The following is an 18,542-nucleotide window of genomic DNA, read 5'->3' on the forward strand; positions in this document are numbered from 1 at the left end:
TTCCTAGTCCTTCTGTCATGATCCTCTTCCCCCCAACATGGCTGAAAACAAATAAAAATATTTTTAAAGACCCTTAGTTTTCCCTGCCAGCCTTAGCTTATTCTGCCTCCAAATCATTATTATGTAAGTAATGCAAATAAAAATTACTTTGATGTTCTATCTCACATTCATCAAATTGGCAAAGATGACCAAAAAAGCAACTGACAATTACAGAAAAGGTTGAAGGAGGACAAGCACACTAATGCAATGTCAGTGAAGCTGTAAAATGTACGTAACCATTCTAAAAATCAATTTGAGACTATACGTTAAAACTGACTAAATTTTTTATATCTATCTTTTGACCAAATTATAACACTACTAAACATATATCTCCAAAGAAGAGAGGATACATATATACACTTTTTCTGTAGCAAAGAACAAGAAAAAAAAATAGGTGCACATAATTTGGGAATAGTGAACAAATTATAAGAATTTGATGGAATATTATTATACTATAGGAAACAACAACAGTGAAAGATTTAAAGAAATGTAGGAAGAGTTGTCTGAACTGGTAAATTTTGATTTGAGCAGCATAGGGAGAACAATTTGTACAATGATAATTTAAATGAAAATAATTTTGAAAGATTTCAGAACTCTGATCAATGCAATGATCTATTGTAGGTTCAGAAGACTAACAAATCATACTTCTTACCTCTTGAAAGAGAAATGATAGAGTAAAGGTGAGGAATGACATATTTTCAAATATGGCCAATGTTCATTTTACTTGACTGTACTTTTTTCTAAATTAAAGGAGGACTTTTATTGGAGGGGAGAATGTTTGGGGGAGGTAGATAGTGATAATAATAAAATGAAAAGAAAAAAGAAAGAAAAGTTTATCAAAGAAACAAAAAATATACAAAAGAGAGGACATTCAGAAGAAGATGCAGAGAAGCACAGCAGTGTTGTTCCTATCTAATAACAAATTTATTACACATTTAAAAAAACAGGCACAATAGTTTGTAGTTCTAAATACGGTCTTTTTTCTGTTCTTTGCTGAAATGTTCATGTTTATTGATGTTCATTAAGTGCAAAATAGGAAAAAAAGAAAATTAAAAATCCTAAAGTGCCTCTATATTCCAAAACATTAATAACACAAAGAGAAAGCCTACACAGGATACACTTCCCTTTCAATTTTTGGCCTCAGGCTTCACTCCTGAGGCTTCCTTTCTATATTTTGCTCTTTTCAGATCCCAGCACCGATATCAGAAGGTCAGGCTGGTCAACCAGCTGAAGGATACCAGTAGAAATGAATTTGTTTCTCATTCAAGTCCACAGGGTATTAACATTTACACTCTGGAGCAAGATGATACAACCTGGGACATGGGGGGAGGGGTGTTAACATGGGGAAAAATTGTTTTCCTTATGTTCAGCATTTGCAGGTGACACAATTCCTAATACTCCTTCAAGCTGCATGATTCTGCCAGGGGAAAAAAAAAATCATCCCCCACTAAAAAAGTCAACTTCTGCAATAAAAAACACATCACTTGAAGGCTCTAGAGATGTACATATTTGCAAATTAGTTGTAGATAAATGCAAACTTGTTACTCAAAAAGACAACCACCACAGACCATAGTTGATAAACATATAGACCCCCAAAAAGGTAACATTTATTGTGAGCCTTAAAATAGCTATTAAACAAGACACAAATTGCATGATTTTCTGAGGGGGAAAGAGAGTTGCACAGGAATCTACAGTGTAAAGAGACCCAGATGTAAACCATTAAGTTATCTTGGAATTAAAGCCTTTTCACATTTTCCATCACACCTATCACTAAAGTATTTGAGTTGAAACTGTAATTGGCCTATGTATTTTTCAGGTAATATACAGTATGGTATTTGTGTAATGAGCCACTGAGAGAAGGGTAGTAAAGCATTTAAGTTGATATTGGAATATCATTGTATGACACCTCATCATCTCCACCCCTAACTCCACTGGCTCAGGGAATTGAAGACTAAAGCTATCCTTCCTCCTGTGAAGAGAGAGTGCTCCAAGACAGGCTGGGGTCCCAGCCCACAATTGTGTGCTGGTTGTACTGACTAGGAGAGGTGCCTTTTGCTAGAGGCACCAGGAGGGTTATTTTTTGCTCCCCACGGATGCTTGGAACACCTGTAAGGTACTTTTCATCATGTTGCTTTAAGAATGTGAAAGAGCAGAAGACACTAAACCCTGCTCTTTGCAATGCTCAAGTCCCCTCAGAAAGGTGCAAAATAAAGTATTTAACAATAAAATATATCGGCAAAAATAGGAGAGTGAGAATTAGAGAGACAGAGATATGGGAACAGAGAGAGATGGAGACAGAGAGATATTGACACATAAAGAGACAGAGACAGTGACAGAGAGATACACACAGAGAAAGTGAAACAAACACAGAGACAGAGAGAAAGAGAGAGGCAGAGACACACACGGAAACACACACAGAGAGAGAGAGAGAGAGAGAGAGAGAGAGAGAGAGAGAGAGAGAAACCAATTAAGGGTGAGTAGTTTTCCTTCCATGTAAGTGGGTAATCCTTTGAGTGGGTGTAAAGCTATTTGGGTCTTCCATTCAATTTGCTGATTCTGCAGTTTTTTTTAAATTAGGCACTTTAATGATATGTAATACACCAGCTGAAAGAAGAGTGAGCATGGATCCTGTTAGCTGCCAATTTAGTGGCCTGGGAAATGAATTAGAGTTCCAACAGAGGCTTCACAATCCTCTCAAAGTGGCATGGCTCAAAATGGGGCAGCAGCACATGTTATGAGGCATTTTTCTGTCAGCAAAACCAGTCCTGGTGGTATTTGAATTGAGGTCTTGGATGGCAAAATAGTTGCCCAACTTTAAAATTACTTGAATTGCTTTCAGGAAGAGTTACCATTATATGGCCTTAATATTTCATTCAGAGATCCTGTAACTAGTTGATGTTTGTATTGAATGAAGAGCATTTAGTCCAACATAAGGACAAACATACATTCTCACTTAAAATGCCACCATCACCTTCTTCCTCTCTCCCCCTTTGAAATAAAGATGTTACCTTTTCACTTAGAAAAATTATCTCATTGGTATATGAAACTCCTATTGAGAAAAAGCCCTCTATCAATTCTTACCTGCTCTGTGATTCATAGTCTTAGAAAGTTGTCTGAAGCACTGAAATATTAAGTAATTTTCCCACAATAAGACAGTCAGTCTGTCTGAGGAGGGATTTGAATTTGTGTTTTCCTGGTTTCAAGTTTGGCCTTCTATGCCTTAAACCAATGGTGTCAAACTCAACTAATCTTAACATAAGGATGCTTATGGGCATAGTGTCTTAATTTTAAAATATAATATTTTCTATGTTTCATAGTATTTTTATTTAGTTTGTTAAATATTTCCCAGTTACATTTTAATCTGACCCACAAATCACATTTGATCTCTCTGCATTACACATTGTCACTTCTCACTAAGACAGTCTTAAACTTTCTTCACTATGAAACAAAAGTAAAAGCATGTGCCCCTGCCATGCGGAAGAGAAGAGATTTTAAGACTAGTGGGATTCTGGTATAGTGATCCAGAATTTTCAGCTTACCGATGTTTTGTTTTGAAAGTTGTCTATGACTACCTTCAATTCAATTTTCCAACTATTTATTAAGTGCTGACTGTGACAGAGGATTATGGTAGCCACCAGGAAAAAGTCAATGTTCAGATAAAACATTCTTTTCCCTCATGGATTTCACAGTCTAGTAGTAGGATATGTCACAGGCACACATAACTGAAATTCAACATACCAATCAAGAAGTGCTTTAGAGAGAAGCAAAGCAAAATGTGGTGTGGAATAGAAGAGTTATGGTCCCTACCAACCAGGGTATTATCTTGAAAATATGTCTTTTTAGAAAGAGGTAACAACAGAGTTAGACTTTATAGAATGGAAAGGAATTCAAGAAGCAAAGATGAGGGAAGGCAATCCAGCAAAAAGAAAAAGGAAGAGCAAAAGACCAAAGCCATGCTCAAGAACATGTGATGAATCCAACTTGGTTACAGTATATAATAGATGGCAGGTGAGGCAGTGAGATGACATAGTAGATAGAACACTGGACCCATAGTCAGGAAGACCTGAGCTCAAATGTGGCTTCAGATACTAGTTGTGTGACCCTGTGTTTATCACTTGATGTCAGCTTCCTCAACTGTAAATAATAATAATAATAATAATAATAATAATAATAATAATAATAATAATAATAATAATGCCATCTGCTTCTTGGGGTTGTTATGAGGATCACATTAAGACAACATTTCTAAAATGCTTAGCACAGTGTGTGGCACACAGTAGGGCTTAGTAAATGTGTATTCCCTTCCTTTCCCCCACTTAAGTTGTAACTCATTTTTGACATTTCTAAAACAGGAAAAATAATAGCACCTACTTCCCAGGGTTTTGGTAAGTACAAAATAAGATAATATTTATAAAGTGTTTTGTAAAGCACCATATAAATGTTAGCTATTATTGTTATTAAAATGATAAGTTGAGAAAAGTGAGATTGAGTCAGATTATACAGGATCTTAAATACCAAGCAAAGGAGGCTGAACTTTATTTCACAGGAAGTAAGAAAACATTGATTTTTGAGCAAATAAATGGTATGATCAGTTCTATATATAACTTCTTTCATGTTATGACTATGGCCTATGTATCTTCTTAAGAGGAAGGTAATTCCTTGTATGACTATGTAGGGATGTGCAGTACTCAAGCCTTCGGGAATAATGGGTATTATAAGTTGTTTACCTCTATGATAGTACTGGCCCATCTCCATCCTGACACCTCCATACTCCAGAAAGACAAAACTAGGGGAACCCTAGAAACCCACTCTCCCAAAGCAATTGCTTTCTCTGAGTGTTTAATGAAGCCATCCAAACTCCTGAAGTGCCACAAGATATGGGGTTACAAGATTGAGAGCTAGGAGATATCTTAGAGACATCTAGCCCAGGGTTCTTAACCTTTTATATTGACATCGATCTCTTAAACAATCTGCTGAAGCCTATAGACACCTTCTTAGAATCATGTTTTCAAATGCATAAAATATACGTAATTACAAAAAAAAACCCCAATTATATTGACATACATCAAAATATTTAAAACAAAAGCTCATAAACTTTAAAAAAAAAGATTTTGATTAGTGTATTTAGACAAAATTAGTTTCTTTTTTAATCCAATATATTTGATTTTATCCATTTAAAAACATGATTCTGAGAAGGTCCATAGGCTTTGCAAGACTGCCAAAGGGGTCCTTCGCGCACACACACACACACACACACACACACACGCGCGCGTGCGCGCGCACACACACACACACACACACACACACACGCATTAAAGAACTCCTATCCTAGACTCTTTATATAAACTCTTTGTTCAGTTAAATTGTCTTGATGTATTCCCATTGTGATACTTTGTTTATACCAACTTTCTATGCAAGAATTTACCCCCTCTTCCTTCTCACTTAATGACAACCCCCCACCCCCTTGCAGGGTCCATCTTTTTTTTTTTTTAATACTGATTTTTTCCTGTCTCTCCCAGGCTATTGACAAGGCTGGATCCTACTCTGATTGGCACAGGGGTTTTGACCTGCTCTATTTTAGACCTGGGTTAGTTTACTTCTCTTTAGGCAACCTGGTGCCTCCCCAATCTCAGCGGCTTACCAGATTAAAGCCCATTAACTTTAAAGCCAATACCAGGTAGCCTTATTATCCCACTGCAGGTCAGAACTCCTGAGCTCAAAATCTGCCAGGCATTTCCTCCCTGGTAGCTGAGATTACAGACATGCAACATTCTGCCTAGAAGGGGGTCTATTTTAAATCCTCTTCCCTCTGTGAAGCCTTTCCTGCCTACCCTGGCTCACAGCAATCTCTCTCTTCTCAGTAACACTCCCTTAGCATTTGTGATTTAACACTTCTTTGACATGTTTATTATATTGTTAGTTATCATTTTATGTGTTTTATGTGTTAAGAGAGGCCCTGCCTCCCTCTCTAGATTATGGGAACATGTCATAGAACCAATGTCTATCAATATCTCCCCACACAAACACCTCCTTCCTCCCTGGAGTTGCAATAGGAATTAGGATTACCTAAAAAAGAGTAAGGCTGTCCCCCAGACCTGATTGTTCCCTTACTTCCTCTATGTACCTGTGTGGCTACCTAAGGTCACAAAATATCTTGCTCACATGGAACCAGGTTAGAAACCACATGAGTCACCATATGCATTTCTGCTGACTGGACACTTTTCCATATGTAGAACAGGGCAGGGTCCAAGTCTATAGGATATAAGTACCTCTATATCCTTATTGCATATCTTTGTTGTTAGGGCAAATTAAACAATCTGTTGTATAATTTTGTCACCAAAATGAACCTGAAATAGTAGACAACTAGAACTACACCTTTCCATAACAGCAGAATTTGTGTTTCTTTGTAGCCTACACTGGCCTTTGGAAGGATAGACGGATAGATAGATAGATAGATAGATAGATAGATAGATACATACATACATACATACATACATACATACATACATACATACATGGATGGATAGATAGATAGATAGATCGATAGACAGACAGATAGATAGAGATAGATATGTCTCTCTATGTAGATATATAATATATATACACAAATATATATATATATATACATATTGAAAAGATCAAAATTAATATTACCTCAAGTTTCTACTGAATTGATTCTACTATATTGATTCTACAATGTAATTGATTTTATTCTGTGCTAATTTTTATAATTGAGTTAGTGTCTGCCTAAAGCTACCTATATATATGTGTGTGTGTGTGTGTGTGTGTGTGTGTGTGTGTGTGTGTGTGTGTGTGTTTGTATATACATATCTCCTTGAGTTAAACTCAGGAATTTGAATTTCTCTCCAAGTTAGTTTAAAGATATAACTAAAAGAAAAGTTGTTATTTCTCATACTAGTGGCCCCTGGAATACTTCCAGGACATCTGCTTATAATCTTTAAGCCCCACAAGTTAACCTGGTCCAAAAGATGTGTTGTCTGTGGTCGCCCGCCCTTGTGCAATTAGGAGAGATTTTTTTTTTTAATACATCTAAAGGGACAGCAAGTCTGGTAGTTTTTGTTTTTAATTTTAATTTTTAATTTTTTTTAAATTTGGAATTGTGAACTGATCCAACCATCTGGTAGTAATTTATTCATTTTTAGTTTTTGAGTTCCAAATTTTCTCCCCATCTCATCCCTCCCCCCACCCAAGATGGCATGCATTCTGAATACCTCTTCCCCTAATCTGCCCTCCCTTCTATCTCCCCTCCCTTCTCTTATCCCCTTCCCCTTCTATTTTCCTGTATGGCAGTATAGATTTCTATACCCCATTGCCTATGTATCTTATTTCCCAGTTGCATGTGAAAACAATTTTTAGCAATTGTTTTTAAAACTTTGGGTTCCAAATTTTCTCCCTTCCTCCCTCCTCATTCACCTTCATTGAGAAGCTAGCAACTTGATACAAGTTATACATGTGTAGTCATGCAAAACACTTCCATAGTGGTCATGCTGTGGAAAACTAACTATATTTCCCTTCATCCTATCCCACCCCCTGTTTATTTTATTCTCTATTTTGACCCTGTCCCTTCTCAGAAGTGTTTGCTTCCGCTTACCCCCTCCCCTAATCTGCCCTCCACTTTATCATCCCCCACTCTCTTACCCCTTATTTTCCTGTATGGTAAGATAGATTTCCATACCCAATTGAATGTTGTGATATTCCCTCCTTAAGCCAAATCCAACGAGAATAAGATTCACTCATTCCCTATCATCTTCCCCCACTTCCCCTCCACTGTAATTGCCTTTTCTTATCTGTTTTATGTGAGATAACTTACCCCATTGTGCCTTTCCCTTTCTCCTCCCATTATAATCCTCTCTCACCCCTTAATTTTATTCTCCAGATGTCACCCCTTCATCTTCAACTCACCCTGTGCCATCTATCTGTCTATCTATCTATCTATCTATCTATCTATCTATCTATCTATCATACATACATACATACATACATACATACATAATATTTTCCCTCCAACTACCCTAATGCTAACAAAGGTCTCATGCTTTACAAATTTGATCTTTCCATGTAGGAATATAAACAATTCAACCTTAATAAGTCCCTTATGATTTCTCTTTCCTGTTTACCTGTTCATGTTCCTCTTGAGTCTTGTGTTTGAAAGTCAAATTTTCTATTCAGCTCTGTTCTTTTCATCAAGAATGTTTGAAAGTCCTCTATTTCATTGAATATACACTTTTTCCCCTGGAGGATTATACTCAATTTTGCCAGATAGGTGATTCTTGGCTATAAACCTATCTCCTTTGACCTCCAGAATATTATTTTCCAAGCCCTCTAGTCCCTTAATGTAGAAGCTGCTAAATCTTGTGTTATCCTAATTGTGTTTCCACAATACCTGAATTGTTTCTTTCTGGCTGCTTGCAATATTTTGTCCTTGACCTGGAAACTCTGGAATTTAGCTACAATATTCCTAGGAGTTTTCTTTTGGGGATCTCTTTCAGGAAGAAGTCAGTGGATTCTTTCCATTTCTATTTTACTCTCTGATTCTAGAATATCAGGGCAGTTTACCTTGATAATTTCTTGAAAGATGATATCTAAGATTTGTTTTTTTAAATCATAGCTTTCAGATAGTTCAATAATTTTTAAATTCTCTCTCCTGGATCTATTTTCCAGGTCAGTTGTTTTTCCAATGAGATATTTCACATTGTCTTCTATTTTTTCATTCTTTTGGTTTTGCTTTATAATGTTTTGATTTCTCATAATGTCACTAGGTTCCATTTGCTCCATTCTAATTTTTAAGGAAGTATTTTCCTCAGTGAGCTTTTGGATTTCCTTTTCCATCTGTCCAATTCTGCTTTTGAAGGCATTCTTCTCCTCATTGGCTTTTTGGACCTCTTTTGCCTTTTGGGATAGGCTATTTTTTAAGGTGCTATTTTCTTCAGTATCTCCTTTAGCAAGCTGTTGACTTGTTTTTCATGATTTTCTTGCATCACTCTAATTTCTCTTCCCAGTTTTTCCTCTACTTCTCCTACTTGCCTCTGAAAATCCTTTTTGAGCTCTTTGATGGCTTGGGACCAATTCATATTTTTCTTGGAGGCTTTGAATGTAGGAGCCTTGTCTTTGTTGTCTTCTTCTTGTGGTATGTTCTGATCTTCTTAGTCACTAAAAAAGATTTTATGGTCTGACTTTTTTTTTTCACAGTTTGCTCATGTTCCCAGACAATTGCTTGAGTTTTAAACTCTTTGTTAAGGTAGGAGTCTGCTTCCAGTGTGGAGAATGTACTGTCCCAAGCTTCGGGGGTTTTATGTAGCTGTTTTCAGAGATATTTCTAGGGACCTGTACATTTTCAGTTCTTCTAAGGTGGTAAGATCAAGGGTGAGGTGTTACTCCTTTCTTGGGCTGGACTCTGGTCTATGAGTGACCACAAGAACTGTTTTCTGCCTTAGCACTGTGAGGAGGATTCTCTCTGCATCATTACTACAAGCTCCACCATGCCAGTGCTCCTCCTTGCCCCAGGACCACCACCCTGAACTGTGACACAGATCCAAGCAAGGGCAAAGCAAGAGATTCCTGCCTCAGCACCAGCAAAGAGATCCCTATAATCCTTCTCTGATCAGCCATTCAATTCTTCCTCAGTCTGGGAAACAGCAGCTACCCTGGGGTTATTTTGGGACTGGGGCTGGGAGTGAGCTTCTCTATCAATGTAGTCACAGTCTTTTCCTACTGACCTTCTAAGTTCTCTTTGGTGTTTGTGAATTGAGAAGTCAGGAAACCACCACAGCTACCCACGATTCAGTCCCCTGAGACCTGCTCCAGGTTTGCTTATGCCCAATCTTTGCTAGAGAGTCCTATGCTGAACTGCACTCCTTTCCTAGCCTGGCGCAAGAGAACTTTCATGCCAACCTTCCAGAAATTTGTTTCACTCTGTCTTTTTGTGGGTTCTGCTGCTCTAGAATTTGTTTAGAGCCATTTTACAGGCATTTGGAGTGTTTTAGGGGAGAGCTCAAGTCACTGCTTTCTCTTCTCCATCTTGGCTCCACCCCCAAGTCTGGTAGCTTTGATCTCTTAGAAAAGATGACAAGATGTAGATGGACCCCATGAAACAATAAATATTTCTTAATTATCAGAGAGGGGTGTGATCAGCCTTACCTCAATGCCACCCGACTTTTCTTAGTATAGCAGATTTAATATGCTATGAATACCAAGATCCCTTGGGTATCAAGAAAAAGGAGACCCTCCTTCTCATTGGAGATGCTGACTTTAATGAAATGGCTAATCAGAGCCACTTTGTTAACAATTATGTGCATCAGTGTTAATAAACTGATTTTGTTCAGATTATGTACCTTAGTCTATCTTTATTAAATGTACTCGATAGAATATGTATACATATATATATATATATACACACACATATGTATGTATGTATACACACATTTTATATGTATATATATATATAAACACACACTAATTGATAGAAGTTGGACTTATCATGCACACTCACACATACATCCTCTGTGTGTAGATGTGTTATATACATTCACACACATGTGGCACATGAGGAGAAGAGCAAGATGCAAATAAAGCACCAGGCCCAGAATCAAGAAGACCTGAATTCAAATCTAGTCTCTGACACGAACTTTGTGACTCCTGGCAAGTCACTTGACCCTGTTTGCCTCAGTTTCTTCATCTGTAAAATAAGCTAGAAAATTAAATGGCATATTACTCCAGTATCTTTGACAAGAAAACCCCAAACAGGGTCATGAAGAGTCAGACATGATTGAAGCAACTGAATAAAAACAACAACAACAACAACGAAAATGACAACAACAATGCTGGCACTATCTAAGTTACAGGGCCGAGGGAGAAGTGCTTTATAAATTTTGAATCTCTCTGTCAATGCTTATAAGCAATCATGTGAAGAAATTCTAACTTCTTTACATTAACCGTATATTTAAGGCCCATCTCTCTGTAATTTTTTGGGGAAAACAAAGGGTGGTCTTGAGAAACCTGTAGGCCAAGAAGCTCTCAGCCTCCTGTAGAGGATTTCAAGGGCAAATAAATTCATTTGGAAAAATAAATCAAACCATACAGTCACACTCTAATTTGGGTCAGAAGACAGTAGTGTCACACTCTAATTTGGGTCAGAAGACAGTAGTTTACATAGAAAATGATTGATAATGGACAGAGCTTTTCAATTAGTATGGTTTCTCATTTAGGCTTCCCATTGACAAGATGTTTAAATGAATTAAACAGGATATGATGATGAAAAGGAATCACTTTGCTCATCAGCTTTTGAAAGCTTTCTGAGACACAAAAATTTACCATCATACAAGGGCTATTTTTTTTTAAAGAAACCATCAGCCCCTATGTTGTAAATATTGGCTTCTTATTAATACATTAGCATTCAGAAGCAAAGTTTTCTCACTCTGCATCACATTCTGTGAAGTCACTAACATCAGTTATTCATCAGTGTCTCAGGTAAATCCTTTGAGATGAGTGCCACTCTAGCCAGGAGAGGAGACAAGTGGCATAAGGTACCAGCCAGCTATAAGAAATATTTTTATTTAAACATAACTATTAGTCATATTAAAGACACATGTGCTTTTATTCTTTTTTCTAATATTTTAAACTCTGTTGTTATTGACACTGCTTAAGGAATTAGGAATGTAGCATATCATTTGAAATCCAGTTCTTAACAATAAGCAGATTTCAAATGCAACTAGATTATTTCTACCTTGTAGAAGAAGGATATGAAATCAAGGGATGCTCATTCATTAACTGAAGTCAAAGAATCAGGGCAGAAAGAATTTATGCTTTAGAATTATCTAAAGGGTCTAATAATTGTACTCACTGGATACTCAAAACATAATAATGAGTTAAGTTTATGTCAATATGCATATACATCAACCAATATATGTATGTTTATATATATATATATGTATATATATATGTATATATATATTATATATGTACACACATATCTATAGCTATATATCTATTTCCCTAATTCACTAAATTCACTATTTCACTAATGCCAAAGATGGAAGCTTAACTCACCATCACTATTATGTTCTGAGTATACTGTCATTAGGCCCTTCAGATAATTCTAACACATACATACATATATATACATATGTGAGGGGTGGAGGGTGTATATTATATATATGCATACATATACACTTGCATCATATATATGATGAGTCCATAATTTAGATATACCAGCATTATTCCCATTTTATAGATGAAGAAACTGGAGAAACATATCTAAATTGACTTGCATTTTTACAGCAAATAAGTGGAGGAGGTAAGGAATTAACTCAGGTCTCCTGACTAAAGCCCAGTGTTCTTTTTACTACACCCTGTTGCTTCACCTCATGTAATTTATTTTTATCTTTTATTTTGTAACCTTGCATCACTTTATCTTCAACATCTAGTGACTCAAGAATGGAATCAAGGCCAAATGCCTCCTGTGTAACCATTTCTGTTTTTGCATGATGGAAAGAGTGATATAAGTTAATGCCATGAACATCAAAAAAGGAGAAGTACATTGCCCTAAGAGTCAAGGGATCTAGATAAAGGAATAGTCCAATTGTTCCTGGATTGTTAGGGATGTGGCATTCTCAGGATGTAACCAGGCTTCAATTAGTACTAGGGGATGGAAGGAAGATTTAATGAAACACCTTGTTAAGAAAAATGAGGGAAGTTCCTTTTTTCGCCCTTTTCTCCTTGACTTCTAGACCAAAAGGAAAAAATAAGATTGCTTTCCTCTGTCTACCTACCATGTATGGGGATAGAGGTAATAACTTTGAATTTCCTAGGGAGCATGAAACTTAAGAAGCTGCATTGTGGGAGTGTTCAAGAGTTAAGTGTCCCTTGTACAGAGGAAGAGGATTTCCTTAACAGCACAATTTTTTTTTTAACAAGAGGATTATCAGTAGGAGAAATCTGAAGCTGAAGGATTAAAGCCATGACAAGTCTAGCCAGGAGATCTAGATCTTGCTAATCCTTTATAAGAGTTAATGTGAATTGTTTGGATATTTGCACTTGACATGGATAAGAAATATTTGTTCAGCATGAAGTATCTTTACTTTCTAGGAAGTCTGTGAGTACAATGGATAATTTGAGAATATTACATTTATTGAATTTGTTCATGTCCTCCTGTATATCCTGTTTGTCTTATATAGTTTCCATGGTATGAAAATAAAAGAAAACCCATACCTAATTAAAATTTTAAAAATCGAGGTAATAAAAGGGTGTGGAAAACCATCTGAAGGTCAAAGTGGATGGAAATAGTGGAGGTGTCAAGGGATATAGGTAAAAGGCCTAGCCTTAATTCCATTTACTCATCCTTCCATCCTCTAAGATTCATAATCGCACCATTTTTTTTCCTGGTCTCTTCACTCTCTTTCACTTAACATTTCCAAGCCACTGCCAAATTTTGCCATTTCTACTTCTCTAACACCTTTTACATGTGATATCTTTTCTGCACTCAAACAGACACCACCCTAGTTCGAGCTCTTGTCACCTCACACCTAGATTATTGTAACAGTCTCCTAACTGGTCTCCTTGCCTCAAGTTTTACAGAGAGCTGACAAAGTAATTTTCCTGAACTACAGATCTGACTATATCACTCTAGTGGCTTCCTTTTGGCTGCAGGATAAAATAGGATCCCTTCTGTTGAGCTTTTAAAACCTTCACAACAATCTTCGAAACAATCTTCTGGCCTTCCCTTTCCATCTGCCATGACCATGATTTTGCCCACATACTTGGAATGCACTTCTTCACTTCCATCTCATAAAGCCTCTCTTCCTTTAAGACGTATCATAAGCATTATCTTCTACAGGAAGTTTTTCCTGATCCCCCAAATGTTAGTGCCTTCTCTTCCAAACTATTGCTTTAATGATACTGTATTTACTTACTTTTTATTTATGCTCTCTATACTTACATATATACTTGTTCTCTTCTCTATTAGATGTAATATCCTTGAGAGTAGGAATTGTTCCCTTCTTTGTATTTGAATGCCCAGAGCCTAGTAGGTTGTTTGGGGCAGGTGGTCATTTAATACATGCTTGTTGATTTATTAAGTATATTGCTAAAGATGGAAATATTTTCACTTTCATCTAGTCTTATAGAACCTCGTATACCACTTACATACTTACATTTCTCTGATTCATATATTCCTCTGCATGTAATTTTCATTGTTACTAGATTCTAATATCTTTGAGGGCAGGGACAAAATCTCATCTATCTGTAAAATTCCCTCAGCATCTACCATAATGAATTGCACATAATAAGCAGTAAATACTTATTTGAATAAATAAATAACTGAATGATACAATCATTCCAAGGCACTTGTTGAAGCTCATTATCAGTGCCTTATGTATGGATAGAAACTTTAACACTGTTAGTCACATAATTCATTATTTAGTCATTTTTCAGTCATGTCCAACTCTCTGTGACTCCATTTAGGGTTTTTTTAGCAGAGATACTGGAGCGGTTTGCCATTGCCTTCTCCAGCTCATTTTATATATAAGGAAACTAAGGCAAACAGAGTTAAGTGACTTGCCCAGGGTCATACAGCTAATAAGTGTTGGAGGCTGGATTTGAACAGTGGGAGATGAGTCTTCCTGACTTGAGGCCCAGAACTCTATCCAATGTGCCACTTAGCTGCCCATTAAATCATTGGGACCACCTACATACAGCACTACAACTTGTTCATTTATTCGTTCAATAAATATGAAGTAAGTGCCTATACGTACTGGATATATGAGTAATTACCAAAGTGTAGACAATACATAGGCATTGCCCCCATGGAGCTTACATTCTTGTACAGAGATAGGATATAATGTAGATAAACATACTACAAAATATTGTGTGATACTTGAACTGGTAGACATGGAACAAAATGCTACATGAAGTCTGAAGGGAAAGTCTTTTCCCAAAGTAACAAGCAAGGAAGATTCCCTGTAGAAGGTGGTATTTAATATGAGCTTTAAGGAATGGTAGGAATTTAGCAGGTAAAGAGTGGATGGAGGACAGCTTAAGTATAGGAAGCAATATGAATAAAAACATAAAATCAGGAAAGCAAGTAGCACATTCAGGGATCTGACTGTTTCAAATCATTGCCTGATTCTTCTTACTTTGCCCTCATATCCAAACTGTCATTAGTTGTTATCACTTCCAACTTCATAGCAGTTCTTTCAGTTCTGTTCCCCTCCCATTCCCACTGCCAACACTCTAAAACAGGCTCTCTTTACTATCTACCTAGACTATTACAAGCATTTCCTACAAGGTCTTCCTACCATGACCCTATCTCTACTACAATCCACCCATCAAACTTCTACAAGACTAATCTTCCTCATGCACAGATAGGGTCATGTAATTCCTCTGCACAAAAAACAATTAGTGAATCCTGATTGCCTTCTGAATAAATTTCAAACTTATTTTCCTGGCAATCAAGATCTCCACCATCTGCTGCCACCCAATCTTTTTTGTTCTTATTGCTTATTTTTCTCCTCTATTTACTCTTTGTTCCAACTAAATTGAATTATTCTCTATCCCTTGAACATGTCTTGTGCAGATGACTTGGGCCTTCTGAGATTAAGCTTCATCATTTGAAAACAGGGGTAATATTTGTACCATTTACCCCATACAATTGTATTGAGGCACAGTCTTTGTTAACTTTAAAGCACTGCATAAATGAGATGTTATACTAACCTGACTGTGTATTCCTTGTTGCTGTTTTTAACCAATTTTGGGGAGTCAATAGCCAAAACTTCCAGTAATATTCTCTACTAAAATATTTCCTAACATGAGGTCATCCAGATGACTTCAAGAGAGAGAGAGAGAGAGAGAGAGAGAGAGAGAGAGAGAGAGAGATCATGCATAACATTCTTCCCTAGAAAAGATGAAAGATGGAGAAGGGATTTTTACAAGGGATGAGAAGTATGAAATGATAATCTTTTCCACTGAGAAAAAAAGGCTGATCAGGAAGTAAGGAGTTATAAAACAAATGACAAGAATGAAGTTTCTTATGTAAAAGGCCTTTTTGCCATGCCTACAGGAGGCAGTGATTCAAGAGTCCTGTAAGCAGATATCCAATCCTGCTGGCATGGTGGGCTGACCTTGACATACAAATTTGCCCACATCAGCCTTTGGGAAAAGATCTCTTGAATAGAAGCATGCAAAAAGACAAAAGGAGAGACCTGAACAAGTAGGAAGAAGGTACAGCTAGGGGGCAGAGACATACATAGAGAGTAGGCAGATGCTGAGAGGTAAGTCATAGAGTAGAAGGCCTGGCCTCATCCTATGCAACACAGCAAACAGGAAAATATCAAATATCTGCAATTCCAAGAAGATGACAGCTGGCCAAAGGAAGGCATTGCTCAGGTGATCCTTTCTACTTCCTTACAAAATCTCTTGTCACTTTTCTGGTTAGGCAATACAACCAAAACAAATTAGATTAGGTTACGATTGTGATGGCATACTGTGCTATAAGAAATGATAAGCTTCATGATCTTAGAAAAACTTCGAAAGACTTGCATGAAAAAATGAAGAGTGAAATAAGCCGAACCAAGAGACCATTGCATACAGTAACGGCAATGTTGTTTTAAAAGCAAATAAGTCATTTTTACTATTACAAATACCCAAATTAACTATAAAGGACATATTGGAGAAAGATGTTAATATCCAGAGAAAAAAATTGGTGAATGGAAGTATGTGTAGAATAATTTTACTATATATGTGTATGTGTGTGTGTGTGTGTGTGTGTGTGTGTGTGTAATGGTAGCCATCTCTAGGGCAGGGAGGGGGAGAAAAAGGGAAAAAAAGAAAAAGAAAGAAATTTACATAATAATTTTGTTGTGTATTTAAAGAGAATAGCAAGTTGTACATAATGGATTTGCAGATTCATGTGCAATCATTGTTTTTATTATACTATCTTATGGAAATGCTTGTTTAATTCATTAATTAAAAATAAATTTTATTTTAAATAAATTAAGTATAAAAGCTGGTTTGTTACTTATCTTTTACTTTTCATCCAGATTTGATTTCCCTACCATAAAACCCCAACGGCCAGAAGAATGCTAAGCTATATTTGTATTTTGTTTAAAGCTTTGAAATAGAAAGTGAATAAAAAAAAGAACTCTTCTGATTCTAGGGAGACAAAGTTTTACTTGAGCATGTTTAAATGCACAAGAGAACAGAATGAAGCTCAAAGGGAGACACAGACAGGCAGGACAGCTTTGAAATAAATGTTGAATTTACTGCAGACTTTTCTTAAAAACATAAGCTGTTTGTGGCAGACTTGCAGTTTCATGTGCAATCCTTTTTTTTGTTATTAATCTTTGCATATGGAAATGTTCATGTTTGTTTTTGTTTGTCAGGTTCAGAAGTCTCTCTTTCCAAAACTGCAAGGGGGTTTCTTTGGTGGTACCTCATTCGTTTGGGAATGTCTTGTTTTGCACGAGATCTACCAAAAAACATTTGTCCTGCTTTGGTTCATCCAATCTGAGAACTTCACCCTTTGGAGTTCTCTCCCAGAACACAACATTCCAGTTCACTCTTCTTGCTTGACCCATTCGTCATTCATTATGGCTTCATTTCCTTTCTCACCAGGAAACATAATAAGTCCCCATATGTCTTTGTTTACAATCCCATTATAGCAGGGCTTTCCCCCTAACCAGAGTGGATACTTTACAAGGGGATCCTCACAACATCTAATTTTGTACCTGGAAAAATATATATTGGTTATTATATATAGGTTATTAGACTAATCCTTTCTAGACACATCTGAAGCATTATTTTTTTACTTCCACACTTTCATATCAGACAGAATAAGGGAAAAATGAATAATAATAACAGTAAGGGAACCTTAATAAAGGAACACAGGCATTGCAGTGATTCCTCCTCTCTTATATCATTCTTCTTTCCTAAACAAATAGGCTAGGTTTTTTCACTTGTTCATGTGTTTGTTTTGTGTATTCCATTTCCTCTGTTTCATACTGTTTTCCCCTCATTCTTCTTGTACCTTTTCCTTTCCTTTTTTTCTTTTCCCGCAAAGATTTTGAGTTCTGTTTCAGACACCTGGAGCACATCAGTCAAGTTCCCATGTATCATCTCTGTGGTAGAGAAGAAAGAGTACTTTCCCTGGAGTCATGATAAACTTGGGTTTGAATCCTACCCATGACCTATTCAACTTATGTGGCAATGGAACCAAACCTATTAACCATTTCTGGATTAATTTTCCTCATCCATAAAATGGAAATAATATTTTTGATACCTGCCTTACAGTGTTGTTGTGAAGGATGCAATGAGATAATATAATTAAAATCCTTTGTAAGATATGAAATGCTATATTCATGTTAGCTATTGCCTCTTCTTCCACAATTATAAAAGTATAGATATAGGATTATAGATGTTGAGCTGTAAGGGAACTCACCAGCCATCTGGTCCAGTAACACTCATTTTACAGCTAAGGAATTGAAAGCTAATGG

The 18,542-nt window shown here is 36.5% G+C and overlaps 1 pseudogene; it reads right to left on the reverse strand.

The window, feature by feature from the left end:
• LOC110212785 (large ribosomal subunit protein eL24 pseudogene) overlaps positions 1-3,136 on the reverse strand; it is a 33,245-nt pseudogene extending 30,109 nt beyond the window's left edge.
• Positions 3,137-18,542: the final 15,406 nt, after the last annotated feature.

This window comes from Phascolarctos cinereus, unplaced genomic scaffold (assembly GCF_003287225.1).
Source record: "Phascolarctos cinereus isolate Bilbo 61053 unplaced genomic scaffold, phaCin_HiC Scaffold_726;HRSCAF=1367, whole genome shotgun sequence".
NCBI classification, from domain to species: domain Eukaryota; kingdom Metazoa; phylum Chordata; class Mammalia; order Diprotodontia; family Phascolarctidae; genus Phascolarctos; species Phascolarctos cinereus.